Source organism: Hyperoodon ampullatus (assembly GCF_949752795.1).
Source record: "Hyperoodon ampullatus genome assembly, chromosome: 6".
Lineage (NCBI taxonomy): Eukaryota > Metazoa > Chordata > Mammalia > Artiodactyla > Ziphiidae > Hyperoodon > Hyperoodon ampullatus.
In genome coordinates, this window is record NC_136919.1 from 35,164,886 (window position 1) to 35,184,417 (window position 19,532).

The 19,532-nt window shown below is 43.9% G+C and overlaps 1 protein-coding gene across 2 annotated transcripts in view; it reads left to right on the forward strand.

The window, feature by feature from the left end:
* Positions 1 to 19,532, forward strand: part of PALM2AKAP2 (PALM2 and AKAP2 fusion) — a gene marked incomplete at both ends in the record, with an annotated part of 349,406 nt that overhangs the window by 180,860 nt on the left and 149,014 nt on the right. The gene's annotated exons all lie outside the window — the stretch shown is intronic.

Consider the following 19,532-nt stretch of genomic DNA (forward strand, 5'->3'; position numbering starts at 1 on the left):
GCTCCAGGGCCCTGTGAAACCTAAGAACCTGGCACCAGAGCTGCACACTTAGCCAAAACACTGGCCTGTGTTCCTCAAACTTCATTGTGCATCAGAGTCACGTGGAGAGCTCGTTAAAACAAATGGCTGGGCTTCACCCCCGGAGAATCTAATTCGCCAGGTCTGAGGCTGAGCTGATCATCTGCATTTCTAACAAGTTCCTGGTGCTGCTGCTGCTCTGGTTCTGGAACCAGACGTTGAGAACCGCTGCACTACATTGACTTTTAGCAACAATAAAATAGCGCTGCTGTCCTAGGCTGCCCTGGGAAACACAAACACTTAGGTAGTTGGGAGAAAATGTTTCTTCCTTCTTGGTACATAGATCAGAATCAACCCACTGATGAGCTTTCAGCCTCTCTCTTTTTTTTTTTTTTTTATTCCATTTACCTTTCTTTTCTTTGGTACTTGCATGGAGCTTCTTAATTATCCAGGCTCTTAGTATTGCTTTCTGTTCCTGTGAACTTCAATCCTCTACCCACATGCTGGTGCTTCTGCAGAATCAGGCAGCCCTGTGTCCCTCCACCTCTGTTGCAAGTCTGATGTGTTTCTTGGATTGATGCAGATTCCAGCCATCAACGTGAGGGGGAGGAACACAGCGATCACGTGCTTACCGGTGGTTCTTGAGGCTCCCCAGGGGCCTAATTATACCAAATAGTAATTCCTTCCATGTGTTAGTCAGGAGTCTTGGGGTGGCAAGTGGCAAAACCCAATCTGAAGAGATGGTCTGGGAAAATTGGGCACTTACTCACAGAGCCTGGTCACAGGAAGGGGGAGGGTGCAGCTGGGCTGCAGGCGTGCCCATCGAGGCCTCCAAATGCCACTGGCCTCTGCTCTGCATTCCCTGCCTCTGCTTCTTTCTGAGTGTCAGCAGCATCCTTTCAGGCAGGCTCTCTTCACATAGCTGGCTGCCATTCACTCTCCAGCCCTCTGTTTCCATAATGTTGGAATGAGTGAAGGAGCATTTCCCAGAAATCAGTGGAGGAGATACTGGGAAAAAAATAAAACTGCACAGGTAAGTGAGTGGGTGGATGGAAGGGTGCACGCCTTCTCAGTATCAGGCACTGAGTTGGCGGCTATAGCAGATTGAGAGGAAAATAAGGAAAGCCCCAGCCTTCCCAGAGCTCACAGTCTAGAAAGCAGGCCCAGACATGCCGTGGAAGTCGGTGAAGCTGGGCGGGAAGTTCTGTGGGTCACAGCAGGAGGCATTGCAGGGGGTATCACAAATGCATTGAGAAAGCCTGGGATCTTTTGGCTGGGCTTATTTCTTCAGCCACCGGCCAATTTTGAGCATCCACTGTGTGTTGAATAACATGCCTGCACACAATGAACTTACTGGAATGACTTAAGGTGGCATTCAGCCTTATCCCCCCTCAGCCAGTCACTCGAAAAGCTGTTTGTGGGGAGTTCCCTGGTGGTCCAGTGGTTAGGACTTGACATTTTCACTGCCGTGGCCCAGGTTCAATCCCTGGTTGGGGAACTAAGATCCCTCAAGCCGATGGGGCATGGCCAAAAGGAAAGGAAAAAAAAAAAGAAAGAAAGAAAAGCTGTTTGTAAAGCTCCCTGAGAAGGAGCATCTGCATCTTGGCTAGTGGCTGTCCCCATCCTCCTTACGATGCCATGTGAGGACTTTCTTCCTCCAGTACCTCAGGCTTTTGTGGTCCAAGTCTTTCATCCTCCATGCAGGGGAATCTCATGGAAAATGATTAATCCGCCCTGTGGCCTTCTGTTTGCTCACTCTGGATCCTGGAGCAGAGATTCTTTTTCCATCCCTTCACGTCCTTCCCTTTGACTTCCTTGGCATTCTCCCTGGGACTCCTTGCTATCCTAAGCTGTGGCTTCTAGAGCTTTTTAAAGAAAGAATGCAATCATTGCAAATCCTCCCAAGCCATTTGACTGTGTCGCTGTGATCACACTTGACTCCATTTCTCTGAGTGGTGAGCTGGTGGATGGTGAAACTGAAGACAGGAGGCAGGTGTCATCGGGTTCCTTGTTTCCCTTTTTTTTTTTTTTGCAGTACGCGGGCCTCTGACTGTTGTGGCCTCTCCCGTTGCGGAACACAGGCTCCGGGTGCGCAGGCTCAGCGGCCATGGCTCATGGGCCCAGCTGCTCCACGGCATGTTGGATCTTCCCGGACCGGGGCATGAACCCGTGTCCCCTGCATTGGCAGGCAGACTCTCAACAGCTGCGCCACCAAGGAAGCCCCCTTGTTTCCCTTTCTATCTTCTCCACGTGCCTCTCTGCCCCAGGTCTCCTATTTTAAGAGTCTGGCCATGAGGGCAAAGGAAGAATCTGCAGGGCATTGTGGCTTCAGGAACTTTGTGTGTCAGTGTGGGGATACACATCACCCATTTCTTGTCTTGCAATAGGAATGCCAATAGTGCTCCCCCAGCCAACTTTTTTTTTTGTGGCTGCGTTGGGTCTTCTTTGCTGTGCGCAGGCTTTCTCTAGTTGCGGCGAGCGGGGGCCACTCTTCATTGCGATGCACGGGTTTCTCATTGCGGTGGCTTCTCTTGTTGCAGAGCACGGGCTCTAGGCGTGCAGGCTTCAGTAGTTGTGGCTTGCAGGCTCTAGAGCACAGGCTCAGTAGTTGTGGCGCACAGGCTTAGTTGCTCCGCGGCCTCTGGGATCTTCCCGGACCAGGGCTCGAACCTGTGTCTCCTGCACTGGCAGGCAGATTCTTAACCACTGTGCCACCAGGGAAGCCCTCCCGCAGCCAACCTTTGCAGAAATATAGCAAACCAGGTTTCAAGTTGTCTAGCGCCATCTTTGTGCTTTCCACACTGGCATTACCATTCTCTGTGTCTGTCTTCCCAGGAGCTTCCTTTTGGTCACGGCTTTTGTTGTGTTTCCTCAATGCCCAGCATGTGCTTGGACACAACAAGGGTGCAGTACATGAACTATCCCCACAAATGGAACTAATGGGCAAACCAACTCAATTCGTCATGTAAAGGAAAGGGGTACAAGAGGAACAACATTTATTTTGCCAGTTTTCCGTGATACTGCTGCATTTGGGAAATGATAATTAAGGACATAAGTCCCCTTTAAATTCAGAATTGATTGAAAGACTAAGGCACAGTGAGCTTTTCCTGGTGAAGCTGATTAGGGAATATGGTTTAGATCCGTGTGCTGAATACATTCCTCACCTGAATTCAACTCTCCTACCGGGTCTCAGACAGGTCTGGACAACCAAAGGCCTCCCCTGGGAGCAGGCTGCTCTTTGAAAGACAGAGATGAGAAACAGGTATCCTTGGGTTGCTCCTAAAAGTGTGGAAAGGCCTCACCACGCATGCTCATGTCCCCGTCGCACCTGCTTCTGACTCCCATGTCCGTTACTTTCATCTCTGCCATTTCAGTAGCATCTATACCCATTTCTATAATGTATAAGGCACTTTCCCAAGCATTATTTCATTTACTTGACAGGCAGGGCCTTATAGTCTTTAAGAACCTAGATCTGAAGCTAGAAGGAATATAAACATCATATCCTACCCCATAGCTTTGTTATAAAGAGTGAAGACTTCAGTATACATAAAGTACATAGAAGGGTGCCAGGCAGGGAGTAGGTGCTTAGTAAATCTTTATTTATTTGCAAACGAGGAAACTGAAGGTAGACTTGTGCAGGGTCTCACAGTAAATGGCCAGAACACAATCCTAACTCAGGTTTTCTGCCTTCACTTCCAAACTTTCACGAATTTAATCTTTGCTTACTTTTCAAAGCCACTTTGAATGTAAAGTAGTAAAAGTGCCTGGAACCCAGTCAAATAGCAAGTATTTATTGACTGTTTACTGGTGAGTGCAGGATGTCGTGGGAGGTTGCAAACGGATGTTATTGACCACAACTGAACTTGCCTCTAAGCTGCTGGGATGAGCTTGAAGGGTGGAGAGGGCAGAGGAGGGAGAGCAGCCTTGAACGGTAGGAGCTGGTCTGGGGAGATGGGACCAGCCGAGGCCTGGCTGAACTGCCCGCCTGGCTCCACCAGCCACAAAGCTTTCATAAAGATGTTCCGATTGGAGAAATGCTTCTGAACTGGTTAATTAATCATTAATACACGAATATAACTTAGCAAACTTCTCCCTAACATCTAACTGAGACAAGGAAGGTGAACTGAGGAGGGGATTTTGGTTTGGTTTGGTTCCGTTTTGGCTTGGTTTTATACAAGGAAGAAGCAGTCGGCTGTCGGCTCCATGAGGGTTTTCAAGCCTCATGAAACCAGACCCCATTCATTCTAGGGAAGGGGAGGCAAGACATGGAAGAAAGGCACAGAGATAGAAATGGGCTTGTCTACTTCAAACGTTTCCCTACAACCCTTCAAGCCCGCAGGAATGCACGAGAAAACGGCATCTCTCCTATGGATGAGAGTGGGCACTCTTCCACGAAACCCCTGCTCTCAGGCTAGCCACGTTCAAGTTCAACAGGCTTTTGTGGGCTAGCCTGGGAACCTAAATTTGTTTCTTTGACAAAATATGTTCATGGTTCTGCACACCTGGTGAATGACTTGGCTTTTGTTAATACATAATACAAAATAGAAGCCCTTTCCCTCTCGGTTCTCCTCTACCCACCCTTCGTTTTCTGTGCCATCTCTCCCCTCTTTCACTGTTCTCGCTATTCATGTTTTCTCATCTTTTTCTCCCTCCTTCCTTCTCTCCCTTCCTCTTCGCTCCATCTGTCTGTTCTTTTTTTTTTTTTTTTTTTTTTTTGCGGTACGCGGGCCTCTCACTGCTGTGGCCTCTCCCATTGCGGAGCACAGGCTCCGGACGCGCAGGCTCAGCAGCCATGGCTCACGGGCCCAGCCACTCCGCGGCATGTGGGATCTTCCCGGACCGGGGCACAAACCCGCGTCACCTGCATCGGCAGGCGGACTCTCAACCACTGCGCCACCAGGGAAGCCCTGTTCTTATTTTCTTAATGCCCGAATCCCACAAAAAATTTCGGGTGACTTGCAGAAATGGAAACCAACATCGCAAAATGTAAGTAAGATGGCAAAATACAAGATCCAAATGATGTAAATGCAGCTTAGAAGGTTCTTCCATGGCTGCCTGGATTTGTTTTTTACACTCAGTGGCAGATATTCACAGCTATCTTGCTGTGCTTCAGTGAGGTCCTTTTGCCTTAATTGATTATCTGTTAAGAGTCGATTCTGTTAGAGGAGGCATGTAAGCAAGTGGCTGTTAAAATGCCCAAGGCCAGCGCCAGCGTGAGTAGGGAACGCCATTTTGATTCTGAGAACATTCTTGAATCTAATTCAGTGGCCCTCAAAGTAACCCGTGTATAAAACAGCATTTGAAATAGCTTACAAACTAGGAAAATCAGGCTTAGAATATTTTAACGATTTATCACTGCAGACTGCAATATGGGAAGAGTGTTGCTGAGTTTGTTTCTTATCGAATGAATTGTTTTTTACTACCTGAAAAATTCACGTGATTCAAAATCAAAATATTATACAAAGGTACCCCTTGGGATGTCTTATTTTGAATGCATGTTTCCTGTTCCTTCCTCTGTCACCCCCAAAAAGGAACCACTTTTAGTAGATTTTTATCAGTGTGTTCCTATATGCAAATATAATAAAATTCAAAGCTGTATTTCCACTCCCTTCCCTTTTTTACAGCAAAAGTATGATACTACATACAGTATTTTGCACCTTTTTTTCTTTCACTTAACATATTCTGGAGAGTTTTCCATGTCAGTACATGTGAACTTACACACACACACACACACACACACACACATATCTGCATAATATTCCATTGTATGGATGCCTTTATTTCAACTTCCAACTCTGCCCATTTTGCTGAGAGCATACTGTGGGCTCTGATCTTCTTATGGGTCTCACCTGTGCCTTACAGTGCATCTAGGGACCAATCAGAACCCTGTGGTGTGACGATCAGAGACCAGAGACCAGGAAACACCCTTGTTACTGGGAGACTCACAGTTTGGTCTGAGGCCAGGCTCTCTGGATGTATCTTCCACAAGGTATTTCAGTTTAAAACTGTGAGTCAGAGTGGCTGGTGGCATCTAGGAAATTGTTTATTCAGAAAATGAGTATTGAGATATGAATTTATTGAATAAATCACCCTAGTTTATATCTTTTTTCAGTATCAAGGTGAAGAATCATTTAAGAAGAGATAGTTCTGATGGGATACTAAAAATTCATCTACTATTTATATGACTTGATCCTTCTTGTCAGTCTTGACCATTTTTTGGAGCTAAATTCTCTGTTCGCTCTGAGATCCTTAATCCTCTATTTTTAATGATACTGTTTGGGGTGGCTAAAAGAAATTAGTGTAGTGAAGTATGTCGGTCTCTTAATTGGGTCTTTAAGTCACAAATATGTTCCTGAAAATCTCCTTATATGTGTAATTATGGCAAAGGTCTATTTCCATAGAAAACTGACCTTTTAAGGACAATACAAGATGGCTCCTTTTAGAATTAAAAAAATGCATGCTTTGCAACTTTGGATATTTAGTATATTAACTTTTTAGAAAACAGGGCACAACCGTAGACTATTCCTACACTAAACATTTGCTATCTATAATGAGGTGAAATGTATGTATGCTTTTTCTCCTCTATGTAAAATATACTTAATTGTCTTTTAAAATCTGAGTTTTTTTTATTATTATTATTCTAACTGCACAACCTGACATTTCTTTTACCCATTAAACTGGCTTCAACTGGTAATACCTCATCAAATTCAAAAGAAATCTGATCCCTGCACCAAAACCCAGATCTGAAAACAATTAATCTTAAGGTACAGTTCAAAATAAAAAGAAAGCTAATGTTTAATAAGGCGTTGACATAATGTGTTCCTTGAGTCAATGTTTGAGAGACTGAATGACAGGATGCTGTGTGAAAGCTTGTAGGGGGCTGGTGGGGAGGGAAGTGCATTCGATGAAATGTACTTGTGTTTTCTTGAATTATTTTTCTGCAGTTCATGGCGAACTTCCCAATATGACAGTAATTTGCTTGGCCTTGATTTTCTGATCTGTCTTGATTTAGTTGTCAGTACTATGAATAACCGAACTCAGTTTCAGTGGTGGCTCCTAAGAGAGGAATTCCAAAAATAAAGCTCTGTAACTGCCCACTACAAAAATATTCCAATAGCCTTTCCATCTGATATGAATTTGATAGGTTTCCTTTATGTCCTGTTTTTCCCTACCCAACGTTTTCTCTGTTGTTCAGGCAGATGCAGACAGTTTTCTCACTGTGACAGCCTCTCCGACTTAGATTTTCTATTTCCCTTGTGTTTGTGCCAATTAAAGCATGCCTCAGGCTGTGCTTATGACATATTTTCAGAAATTCATTGTGTAAGAGACGGTGACCATCTCCCGCACTGTTTTTCCTGTCTTCTTTCCTCACTGCTTTATAATCCTACCCTTTCTCTTCTTTGAAGTCTGTGTGTTTGACATTTTTTGGAAAGATCTTTCATACATTTGGGTTATTTTAATGTGTAATTACATCAAGGGAGAAAGCTCCAAATCACTGACTTGGACTGACTTGTTGTAGAAACATTTCCTAAAACACATGCCACTCCTCCTTAATAGACCTTTCTTTGCCATTTATTTTGTGCAAAAGTTCCTATTTGGGATCTGATGCAGTCTCCTTTCTCACAGACTTTAAAATAAAGATTTCAACTGGAGTAATAATTTATAGAAACACAATCTAGTGAACATTTACTGATAAGCTATCACTATGAAGTTGGATTTTCTTCTGATCTTTGGTAGAAGCCATGTGCATATTTACATTGTTAGGATTGTGCATGTACCCTTTTATATCTGCTTTTCTTTTTCATAATGTGATTTTTCATGTACACGTGTCACTGCATTTTCTACCTTGGGATAAAAAATATTTAATCTTTTGGTCAGAACTTTGATATATCTTCTCCAAAATGAATTATTATGTCAAAGAATACAAACAATCTAATAGCTTCCTGGAGTGCTTTTGCTACAAGTAACAGAAAATTTTATCTCAGTTGGCTTAAATAATAGGGAAACGATATAACTGCCCACAATAAGAACTCCTGTTGTGGGCCTGCCTGGAGTGATTTAATTTCACAGCACGATGACATCCTCAAGGGCTCAGCTTACTTCCATGTTTCTGTTCTTCCATTCTGAGGGGGTCATCTCTGTCATCTACCTGCTGTTCTCATGGTCACAAAATGGCTGCCACAGTCTAGGCATCACCAGCCCTCATACATCTGACAGTGTTCAATGGAAGAAGAGAGGGAAGTTTCTTTCAACTGTGTCTCTTTTAAAGAGCAAGGAAATATTTCCCAAAGATCCCTATCAGGCTTCTGTTTCATTGTTCATTCCATATTTTTTTGGCAAGTGCCTTTCCTATACCAGTCACTGGCAAGGAGCATAGGATGTCTATGATTGATTTAGTGAAACACAGGACCACGTGGAGGACAGCAGCTTACCCGGACTGGATGTGCTGTGTTCTACAGGGGAAGGATAGTTTCTGTTACACTTCCCTTATGCATATTTTAGATTAGAATACCACTTTACAGCAGCAACCTGCAAAGTCTAAGTGTGCTCATTCCTAAAGCTAAGTTTCTATCACTTTCACTTATTATCATAAATCTGAAAGGTAGTTATATAATAAATATAGTTTTAATGTCTGTTTCTTGAATGATAACCAAGGGATATGCAGTCTCTAGGATGAGTTGGTCTGTTTTCATTTTCTTCAGTGTTTCACGTTGAGTGAATTTGAAAACCCCAACCCAATCAATTTTTTTCTTTTTATGTATTTTTATTTCTAAACATTCTTTTTCTTTTCCTTTTTTTTAAAATAGATATTTATTGGCATATAATTGCTTCACAATACTGTGTTAGTTTCTGTTATACTCCAAAGTGAATCAGCCAGATGAATAGATAAAGAAGATGTGGCACATATATACAATGGAATATTACTCAGCCATAAAAAGGAACAAAATTGAGTTATTTGTAGTGAGGTGGATGGACCTAGAGTCTGTCATACAGAGTGAAGTAAGTCAGAAAGAGAAAAACAAATACCATATGCTAACACATATATATGGAATCTAAAAAAAAATGGTACCAATCATTTTATATAGTAATTGCTCAAGGGCATTTGCCACCACTCATGATCCCTATATGATTTTTGAGTCAGAGACCATATCTACTAAGTAACCCTATATTGCTAAAGTCTTCCTTGTAAGGTGTTAAAGTTTAAAAAAAGGAAGAAGAAAAAAATGGGAAAAAGAAAAGGATGAAAAAGTGTGTTGGGGGGCGTTTCATTGCCAAAGCTAGGTACTTTGGGATTGAAGGATAGATGAGTCTGGAGCGAAAAGGACACCTCTTTGCAAAGTGCCAGGTGGCTCTCTCTTAGCGGACTCTCCCTTTATCCAAACCTCAAGTCGTGCCATCCTGTCATCCTGGCCCACAGTGATGGAAAGGCAAGCAGCAGGGACCATCTACTGCAGCTTGTCATAAATATTCTCCAACCCCAGAGGGTTGCTGCAGTCAGTTTCTCACTTTTTCTCTCTAGTTGCACTCAGGGCTACTCAGAAGTCCCTCTCCCTTGTGGGCCAGCTGGTAAGTCAGTCTTGTTTCATGTCATTACTCTTTGTAATTCTGCCCCTGCAGTTGCATTTGCCTTGAATACTCACATCCTTCAGAGCGGAGGACCCTAACCAAAACAACAACAGCTTTTTCTCTAGTATTTACCACTCCAAATAGGTTATTTTCAATACGTTATTCAAGGAAGAGACCCTTCGCAGGGGTGCTTACTCCTATCAGAGATGACAGATGAGGAGACAGAGAGCTCTATCCTGCCCCAGTCTCAGCTGCTGTATGGACGTTGGCCCAGAGAAACCCTGCAAGCTTCTCCTAGCTAGACTCGGTCCATCCTTTCTTGTTCCATCTAAGTTGTAAGTTGCCAGAGCTGGCTGCCTCCTTCACCCCTGGCCATGTGGGTGCATAGATCATATTTTAATCTGTCTCCAAAGATCCCCATCCTAATCTAAATGCTGAACTGCCACTTCCGTTAAGAATTGTTTGCCTACACATCCACAGAAGGGGGGAAATTTGGTTACTTCCTAAATTCTTCTTTTTTTTTTTTTTTTTTTTTTTTTTTTTTTTTTGTGGTATGCGGGCCTCTCACTGTTGTGGCCTCTCCCGTTGCGGAGCACAGGCTCCGGATGCGCAGGCTCAGCAGCCATGGCTCACGGGCCCAGCCGCTCCGCGGCATATGGGATCCTCCCAGACCGGGGCACGAACCCGTATCCCCTGCATCGGCAGGCGGACTCTCAACCACTGCGCCACCAGGGAGGCCCCCTAAATTCTTCTTATACCAGGATGGTATAAGAAGAATTTAGGGAGAAACAAACTTCTCATGCTCACTGCTGCTGAACTGGTTTCCTTATGGTTTGGCTGAAAGAAGTTCATTCAGAGATGCAGAGGGTTGCCCCTCTGTGTGTGGCCACCAGTGGATGGCCCGGTGCACAGACTTATTTCTATGTGGTGTTGTTAAAGCACTTCTCATAAGCGACCCCACAGTGACCCCGATCTAAAGATGGGCCGCGGGGAAAGTCCAGAACCGGCTCTTCAGATCTTTAGTCGTCCAAGCTGCAAGAGCTACCTTTAAAATGGCCCTCCAAATTTAACCCTCCATCAAAGCAAAAGTAAAGGAAGCTGGTGAATTAGGACAAAGGCAGCTTCCCTTTACCCCAAGAGGCGTCAGCAAGGCTACACGTCATTTGGGTGTGGGACATTGCCAGAACTATGTCAGAGACACAGAGCCAGTGACATTGCCAGAAACTGGCCCATTTGTCAGAACACCTTGCCTTTTTGTTCATGTGTGATCAGGTGCCTAAAATCCTGTAATTCTGTGGTAATATTTTTACTCTTGGAGAAAAAATAAGAAGATGATGTTGAGAGGCTTTCTATTTTCCAAATTTTTTCTCAGGGCTGAGTAACCTGTTTTCCATGAATGTAAGCCTTTATCTTGTCTAGTGGGAACTTCCTCTAGATTAAGGCCCAGGGGTACGGGCTACCTGAGGGCAGTTCCTCCTTCTCTACCATTCTAACTGCAGTGGGGAGGGGGGAGTACCCGGCTCGGAGGGAAACATCCCTGCATCCCTGGTTGAGAAAAAAGCCAGCATTTAAAAACAATTGTTTTAAATTGAAGTATAGTTAATTTTTTTCTTCTGTTTTTTAATTGTAATATAGTTTTTTTTGTTTTTCTTCGTTTTTTTTTTTTAACATCTTTATTGGGGTATAATTGCTTTACAGTGGTGTGTTAGTTTCTGCTTTATAACAAAGTGAATCAGTTATACATATACATATGTTCCCATATCTCTTCCCTCTTGCATGTCCCTGCCTCCCACCCTCCCTATCCCACCCCTCTAGGTGGTCACAAAGCACCGAGCTGATCTCCCTGTGCTATGTGGCTGCTTCCCACTAGCTATCTATTTTACGTTTGGTAGTGTATATATGTCCATGCCACTCTCTCACTTTGTCACAGCTTACCCTTCCCCCTCCCCATATCCTCAAGTCTGTTCTCTAGTAGATGTGTGTCTTTATTCCCGTCTTACCCCTAGTTTCTTCATGACCTATTTTTTTTCCCTTAGATCCCATATATATGTGTTAGCATACGGTATTTGTTTTTCTCTTTCTGACTTACTTCACTCTGTATGACAGACTCTAGGTCCATCCACCTCACTACAAATAACTCAATTTCATTTCTTTTTATGGCTGAGTAATATTCCATTGTATATATGTGCCACATCTTCTTTATCCATTCATCCGATGATGGACACTTAGGTTGCTTCCATCTCCTGGCTATTGTAAATAGAGCTGCAATGAACATTTTGGTACGTGACTCTTTTTGATGAAGTATAGTTAATTTATAATGTATTAGCTTCAAGTGTACAGCAGTGATTCAGTTATACAGTTATACTATTCAGTGATTCAGTTATACTATTCTTTTTCATATTCTTTTCCATTATCTGTTATTACAAGATATTGAGTAGAGTTCCCTGTGCTATAGAGTAGGTCCTTGTTGTTTACCTATTTTATACATAGTAGTGTATATATGTTAGTCCCAAACTTCTAATTTATTCTTCTCTCCCCTCCCCGCCCTTTTTCTTTCAGTAACCGTAAGTTTGTTCTCTGTGTCTGTGAGTCTATTTCTGTTTTGTAAATAAGTTTATTTGTATCATTTTTTTTTTTTTTTTTTTTTTTTTTTGCGGTATGCGGGCCTCTCACTGCCGTGGCCTCTCCCGTTGTGGAGCACAGGCTCCGGACGCGCAGGCTCAGCGGCCATGGTGCACGGGCCCAGCCGCTCCACAGCATGTGGGATCCTCCCAGACCGGGGCACGAACCCGTGTCCCCTGCATCGGCAGGAGGACTCTCAACCACTGCGCCACCAGGGAAGCCCTGTATCATTATTTTATATTCAGTGATATCATATGATACTCATCTTTCTCTGTCTGACTGACTTCACTTAGTATGATAATCTCTAGGTCCATCGATGTTGCTGCAGATGGCATTATTTCATTCTTTTTTTTTTGTAAACCAGGATATATTTTAAATGCTGCCTTTTGATAACCTTCTCTCTATGTTTCATGATTTTGCTTTCTCCTCCAACAGCTTTTCATTATAGTGCTAACCATCACCATATTTATTTAAAATTATGAATGAAAAGGTGTCACTTTGTAGGATTCTCAGAAGTAGCAACTGCCACCCCAGTAGTGGTTTGTAGTCCAACCCAAAGCCTTTTTAGCTCACATCTCGAAGAAGACACTGAGGATGGCTTGAATCATATAGGTGGTGACCACTGAAAAACAGCAAATGGCTGGAAGGTTTACCCATACCAGGCTCTGAGAGGCACCAGGTTGTGAATGGCCTAGAAACATAAATGAAGAGACGTCTCAGTTGGGACCTAATCGCAGCCTAGAATATACCTTGTTTCGTAGAGGACAAAATAGACACATGTTTGACTCCAGAAGACTGAACTGTGGCCAGTAGTTGTATAGAGTTAAATTTTAGCTCAATATCAAGAAGTACATTCTCACATGAAACTTGCTAAAAATGGAATGAGCTGTGTATTCATTTCCTAAGTCTGCTATAACAAAATACCACAAACTGGGTGGCTTAAAACAACCCTGTCTTTTTCCTGGGTTGAAATGTATTCTCTCATGGTGCTGGAGGCTATAAGTCCAAAATCAAGGTGTTGTCAAGGCTTTGCTGTCCCTGATGCCTTTAGGGGTAGATCCTTCCTGGCCTCTCCCAGCTTCTGGTGGCCCCAGGCATTCCTCAGTTTGTGGCTGCATCACTCTAGTCTCTGTCTCCATCTTCACCTGGCCTTCTTCTCTGTGTCTCTGTCTCTTTTCTTTCTTTCTTTTTTTTAAATTTAATTAATTAATTTATTTATTTATTTTGGCTGTGTTGGATCTTCATTGCTATGCGCGGGCTTTTCTCTAGTTGCAGCAAGCTTTGGCTACTCTTTGTTGCAGTGCACAGGCTTCTCATTGCGGTGGCTTCTCTTGTTGCAGAGCACGGGCTCTAGGCACAAGGGCTTCAGTAGTTGTGGCACGCAGGCTCAGTAGTTGTGGCTTGAGGGCTCTGGAGCTCAGGCTCAGTAGTTGTGGCACACGGGCTTAGTTGCTCTGTGGCATGTGGGATCGTCCCAGACCAGGGCTCAAATCTGTGTCCCCTGCACTGGCAGGCGGATTCTTCACCACCGCGCCACCAGGGAAGCCCACGTCTCTTTTCTTGTAAGGACATCAGTCACATTGGATTAGGGCCCAGCCCAGTGACTCATTCTAACTTGGTTATGTCTTCAAAGGCCCTATTTCATATATAAGGTCATATTGGGACATGCTGGGGGCTAAGACTTCAACATATTTTGGCGAGAGCACAATCCAACCTATAACAAGCTAGCTCGGTGGGAGTAAGTTCCTTATCCCTGGAAGTGTGCAAATAGAATCAGAGCAAGTTGTTTTTCAAGATGCTTAGGGAGATTTCAGCACTGAATAGAGAATAGAACTAGATGGCTTCTAGTATCTTCTTCCAACCCTGGCATTTCCTACTTCTACCAGTCCTGTTGTAAAGGGCTGTACTAAGTCCGGCGACCACCTTGGTCTGGTCTTGGTGAAAGGTCACGTGCACAGAGACCCAGTCCAGCTTCCAAATATCATTCAAAAGGATTCCAGTCTTTACTTTTAATTCTCGAAGAACATCAGTAGCGATCCCTTTTTGCATCCCCTGCAGCTGCTTCTCTCTGAGTCTCTGTTTTAGTCAGCACTCTTTGAGTCGTACATGACAGAATCCTACTTCAAAGTAGTTTCCAAGAAAAGATTCTATTTTCTCAAAAATCACAAAGTTCAGGAGTCGTTCTTTTGACTTGGACTCCATTTCTCAGCTTTGCTTTCCTCTCTGCTGGCTTCGTTTTCTGGAAAGCTTTTTCCGTATATGGCCACCCATACCCCCAAGCTGAATCTTAGCAGTTTAGCAAACTCATTGGGAAAGTTCCTCCTTTTCATCATTCTAAGGGGAATCCCAGGGCTGTCTCTCATTGGGCCAACCCTGTCCCCTTGCATTTGTCACATGCTCCTCCTAAACTCATCATTGGGACTCTGCTCACCTCCTGAAGAAGGAAGCTGAGGAATGGAGGTAGCCCCACTGGAGTCACACAGCCTAGGAATGGAGGACGATAGCATCCCCAAAGGGAAATTGGGGTGATATTAACATAATAAGAGGGAATCAGTGTTGGGGAGGACAAAACAACAATGTCCACTATGATTCCTCCATTCCCTCCCTCAAACCACTGGTGTCTTTTTTTTTTTTTTTTTTTTTGTGGTATGCGGGCCTCTCACTGTTGGCTCCAGAAGCGCAGGCTCAGCGGCCATGGCTCACAGGCCCAGCCGCTCCATGGGTCACAAACCCGTGTCCCGTGCATCGGCAGGCGGACTCTCAACCACTGCGCCACCAGGGAAGCCCCACTGGTATCTTTTGATAGATGATAGATAGGTAGATAGATAGATATTGGGAAAATAAGTAGGAAGAGACAAGCTGGAGAGGCAGGAAAAAAAAGGGAAGCAAAAACCAAAAGACATGCTAAGCTGCCTAGAATTTACCTGTCCATCCATCTATCCATCCATCCATCTATCCATCCATCCATCTATCTATTCATCTATCCATCTATCCATCCATCCATCTATTCATCTATCTATCTATCTATCCATCATCCATCCATCCATCCATTTTTCTATTCTATCTATTTATCTATCTACCTATCTATCTATCCATCTATTCATCCCTCCATCTATCTATTAATCTATCTATCTAAAATCTAGGCAGCTTAACATCTGTCTTTTGGTTTTCCTTTCCCTTTTCCTCATGCCTCTCCAGCTTGTCTCTTTCTACTTATTTCCCCAATTCTGAATTATAAATGCCCAGCTACTGAGCTGGCAAATACTGATCTCTGCTTTAAGGGCAAGAAAGGAAGAGAAATGGAGCCAGCCAACACTGGATTCCTTGTAGCAGTGGAGGGGAGGGGAGAAGGGAGGAACTCACACTAATAATTTTGTCCCCACCATATATCAAATCACCAGAGTGAGGCTGTGTCATTTTGAGTTGTGGATACTTTAAAAATGTTCATCTGTGTCCAGGAAAGCAGTAGATAAATTTGCCCATGATAATGAAAGGAGCCTTCAGGATATAAATACTCTGATGCAGCATTATGGATGCCTCCCAAAGGTCTGATCAAACAGTTATCTGTGTTTTAGCTTCCAGACTTCTGTAGTGGATCAAGCCAAACTCCCAAATGGGTTTTTAAACTTGAGAAACATCAGGCTTGTTTGTCTCCAGCCACACAAGCACTCTTGAATTGAAAACAACACAGGCTTATAAAAAAACAATATAAAAATTAATTGAGAGCTCTTCCTTCTGCCTTTAGCACGTTCAGCCCTGTGGCAGTTCAGACTCAAACTCTTTAAACAAACCACCACCCTCATACACACACATGCACAAACAGCCTGCTAAGAGCATTTAACGTCCTAGCCAAGGGCTTTGGCCGTGTCTCTGGAATCCATCCTGACCGCCTCCTGCTTCCCATCCTGCGTCACAGGTCTTGCTCCTCCTCTCTGATCCCAAGCCCTGCAGTGGACCCGGTTCTGGGAGTTGCCCACTGCTCCACACCCATCAGCCGCGAATCAGGGGCTCTCCTGGTTCGTGCCCTGACCCTCTGTTACCCAAGTGGATTCATTTGCCAGGGCTGCCTAAACAGCAGAAATGTATTCTCTCACAGTTCTGGAAGCTAGAAGTCCAAGATCAAGGTGTCAGCAGGTTGGGTTTCTTCTGAGACCTCTCTGCTTGGCTTGCAGGGACTGTCTTCTCTGTGTGCGCCCATGGTGTCTCTCTGTGTGTCCAAATACCCTCTTCTTAGAAGAACACCAGTCAGATTGGATTAGGGCCCACTCAGACAGCCTCATTTTCACTTAATCTCCTTAAAGACCCTAACTCCAAATACAATCACATTCTAAGGAACTAGGACTTAGGGCTTCAAAATAGTGAATTTGGGGGAACACAGTTCAGCCCATAACACCAGACTAGCTGACTCCCCACCTGCAGGCCCACAGATCTGCTAAAATCCCATTTCTACAGAAATTCCCATGTAGGTAAAGTAATTTATAGTTAAGAGCTATGATAATGGCGGGGGGGCAAGGAAGGGACCAAATCATCACTGGTATTTGTAGAAAAAAATTAAGTTAACTGAGCAAGCCAGCAGGAGTGATAATTATGACCCCAGCCATATAAAGACTTTGGAAGCCTTGATTTAGATCTGGGTATCTGCTATTTCTCCTGGGAACACTTTTCTTAGCAACAATCTGCGCTGCTGTATATTCCTAGAAGCCATTTATTTAAAAGGGAAGCCATTATGACATCACAGAATAAAAACAATGATAGTAATAACTAACATATATTGAGTGCTTGCTCTCCTCCTGGCAGTGAGCCGAGGAATTACATGTATTAGCTCATTTAATCCAGCAAAACCCTATGAGGTTTCGGGAATTCCCAGTCCAGTGGTTAGGACTCTGCACTTCCAACGGAAGGAGCATGGGTTTGATCCCTGGTCAGGGAACTAAGATCCCACATGCTGTGCAGCCAAAAAACAACAACAACAAAAAATATAACAAAACAAAAAAAAACCCTGTGAGGTAAAGAGAACTAAGGCTTAGAGTGGCGCAATAACTTGCCATGGTCATGTGGTTCTGACAGTTCAGTAATAAGTTACTAACCAGCTCTGGCCAAATCAATTTTTTCAACTGATGGTTTAAACTCAATCTACTTCAAAAAAATCTTCTTTGAAAAAACTCTGAAGGACCCACTGTGTAGCACAAGGAACTATATTCAAAATCTTGTAATAACCTATAATGGAAAATAATCCGAAAAAGAATAACTCTGTGTGTGTGTGTGTGTGTGTGTGTGTGTGTGTGCACTCCCAAGCGTAACTGAATCACTTTGCTGTATACCTGAAACTAACACAACATTGTAAATCAACTAGACATCAATTTAAAAAAAAAAGAATTTGAAATGGGATTAGTTCACAACTTTACTCAGCCTCCTCATGAGGGACATTGTGGGAATTAAACCAGACTGGATGGCAAACTCAGATGCCATTAGGGGCCAGACAGGTAACATTAGTGAGTGTTGTCAACCCACAAATAAAACAATAGAGAGTGGTGGAGACTGAGGCCTCAGAGCAGGTAAATCTCATGTATAAAGGTAGTTATCAATACATAGATCTTGACAGTTGCTACCATGTAGTGTGGTGGCTACTGGGCCTAGTTTTGCCAAATCTTCTCATTTTTTTCAAGAGAAACTAGATATTTGTTTGGATGTTCACGTAAATTCTCATGAATATTAAATCTTGGCAATTAAATCATTTAAAGCAACAACAGAGCCTTGCAGACTCGACAAAGCATGCCTACAAGCTAGAAGGGCCACCATTTGTAACTTCTGGACTGATGATGACCCTAAGAACCTTTCTGAACTTTCCAGAGGCTTTTCTAAAAATATTCTCCCCTATATACTTCTACTTGATTCAGGTGGGTTTTCTGAATGGCTGAGTGAGCTCTCAGGGGTCACCTGACACCACCACAGCTCCCCACCCCCGCCCCAAGGGAAGGAGAGGAGGCACTGGCAGGACGCCTAGAACTCAGGGCGGAAATACAACATCCGGGCCTCACAGCCAGAGGAGGCCCCATACAGTGAGGGGACAGAGTGATGCTGGAAATCAGATTGCCCAGAGAAAACCTCCTCCCAGACGACCAGCTTCCTGAGGGCCTGGACTGGGTCTTCCCATCTGGGTCTCCCCAGCCCAAGCACAGTGCCTGGCACAGAGTGGAAATGCAAGGAAGGAGGTCAAGGTTGGGAGGGATGGAACCACAGTTACATTTCTGAAAAATGATAGCGGTGATGATACGGAAGACAGATCTGAGTTGGGAGACCTCTGGAAGCCTGAACTGGTGCAGTGGCAGTGAGGGTGGGTAGGGGGCGTCAGGTGGGAAGGCTTGGCAGAGCCCAGCTTCTTCATGTCCCCAAGGGCCACGCTCTCCACTGTGCCTTCGGTCCATGGCACAGCCAAGAGAGGGAAAGTCACAGCATGCCAGCTGGGTGATTGACCCTCCAAAGAGCCCAAGAACCCTAAAGATGTCCACGTCACTACCTGCTGTTAATCATTAATAGGTCAATGCATCTCCCTTGCATGGGAACTGGATCCAAGATGGTGGCTTGGATTTTTATTTAATTTTTTTCACCCTCTTGCCAGTTTTATTTATTATTTTTTTAATTTTATTGAAGTATACTTGATTTACAATGTTGTGTTATTTAATTATTTAATTTTAGATCACATGTTTAGGGGCTATATATCAAATATCTTTCCAGCCTAGTAAAATCAGGCTGGCAAATCTAATAATTGGGATGCTGTGGAGACTATAACAGAATCCTTTATTGGACATGGAGGGGGAGCCCCCCGAATGGTAATATCTGCAGATTAACTTGAGAGTAAACCAGGCTTTAAGCTGTTAGTTCTCTAACCTCTGAGTAGGGACCCTTGAGTTTGCTGCAAGGAGCATGGTTGCCTAAAAAGGCTTTAATTTCTGAGGACTGGCTCGGGCGGGCAGGCCAAAACAAACCATTTTCAAAATTGGCTTGGGCCTCCAGGGTCTTCTAAAACTCATTTTCCACACAACCGTGATCCTTTTTTGCTCTCATTTTCGTGCTTTTGGAATCTGCCTCCCCCTTCATATACAGAAGGATGCTTAAAATGCACCTTGGAGAATCGAGCAGGAGGTGAAACACCCAGTTTCCCATCTACTCTCATATGCTGTGACCGAGAAAGGCTCTTTTCTTCTTAAAGGGAGGCCCAAGACTCCCGAGCGTACAGCAGGTGGTAGCTGAAAAGTTGTTACAGCTTCACACACAAATACAGCCATGATGGGTGTGTGCATGGGTGATGCACTTGTACATATGTG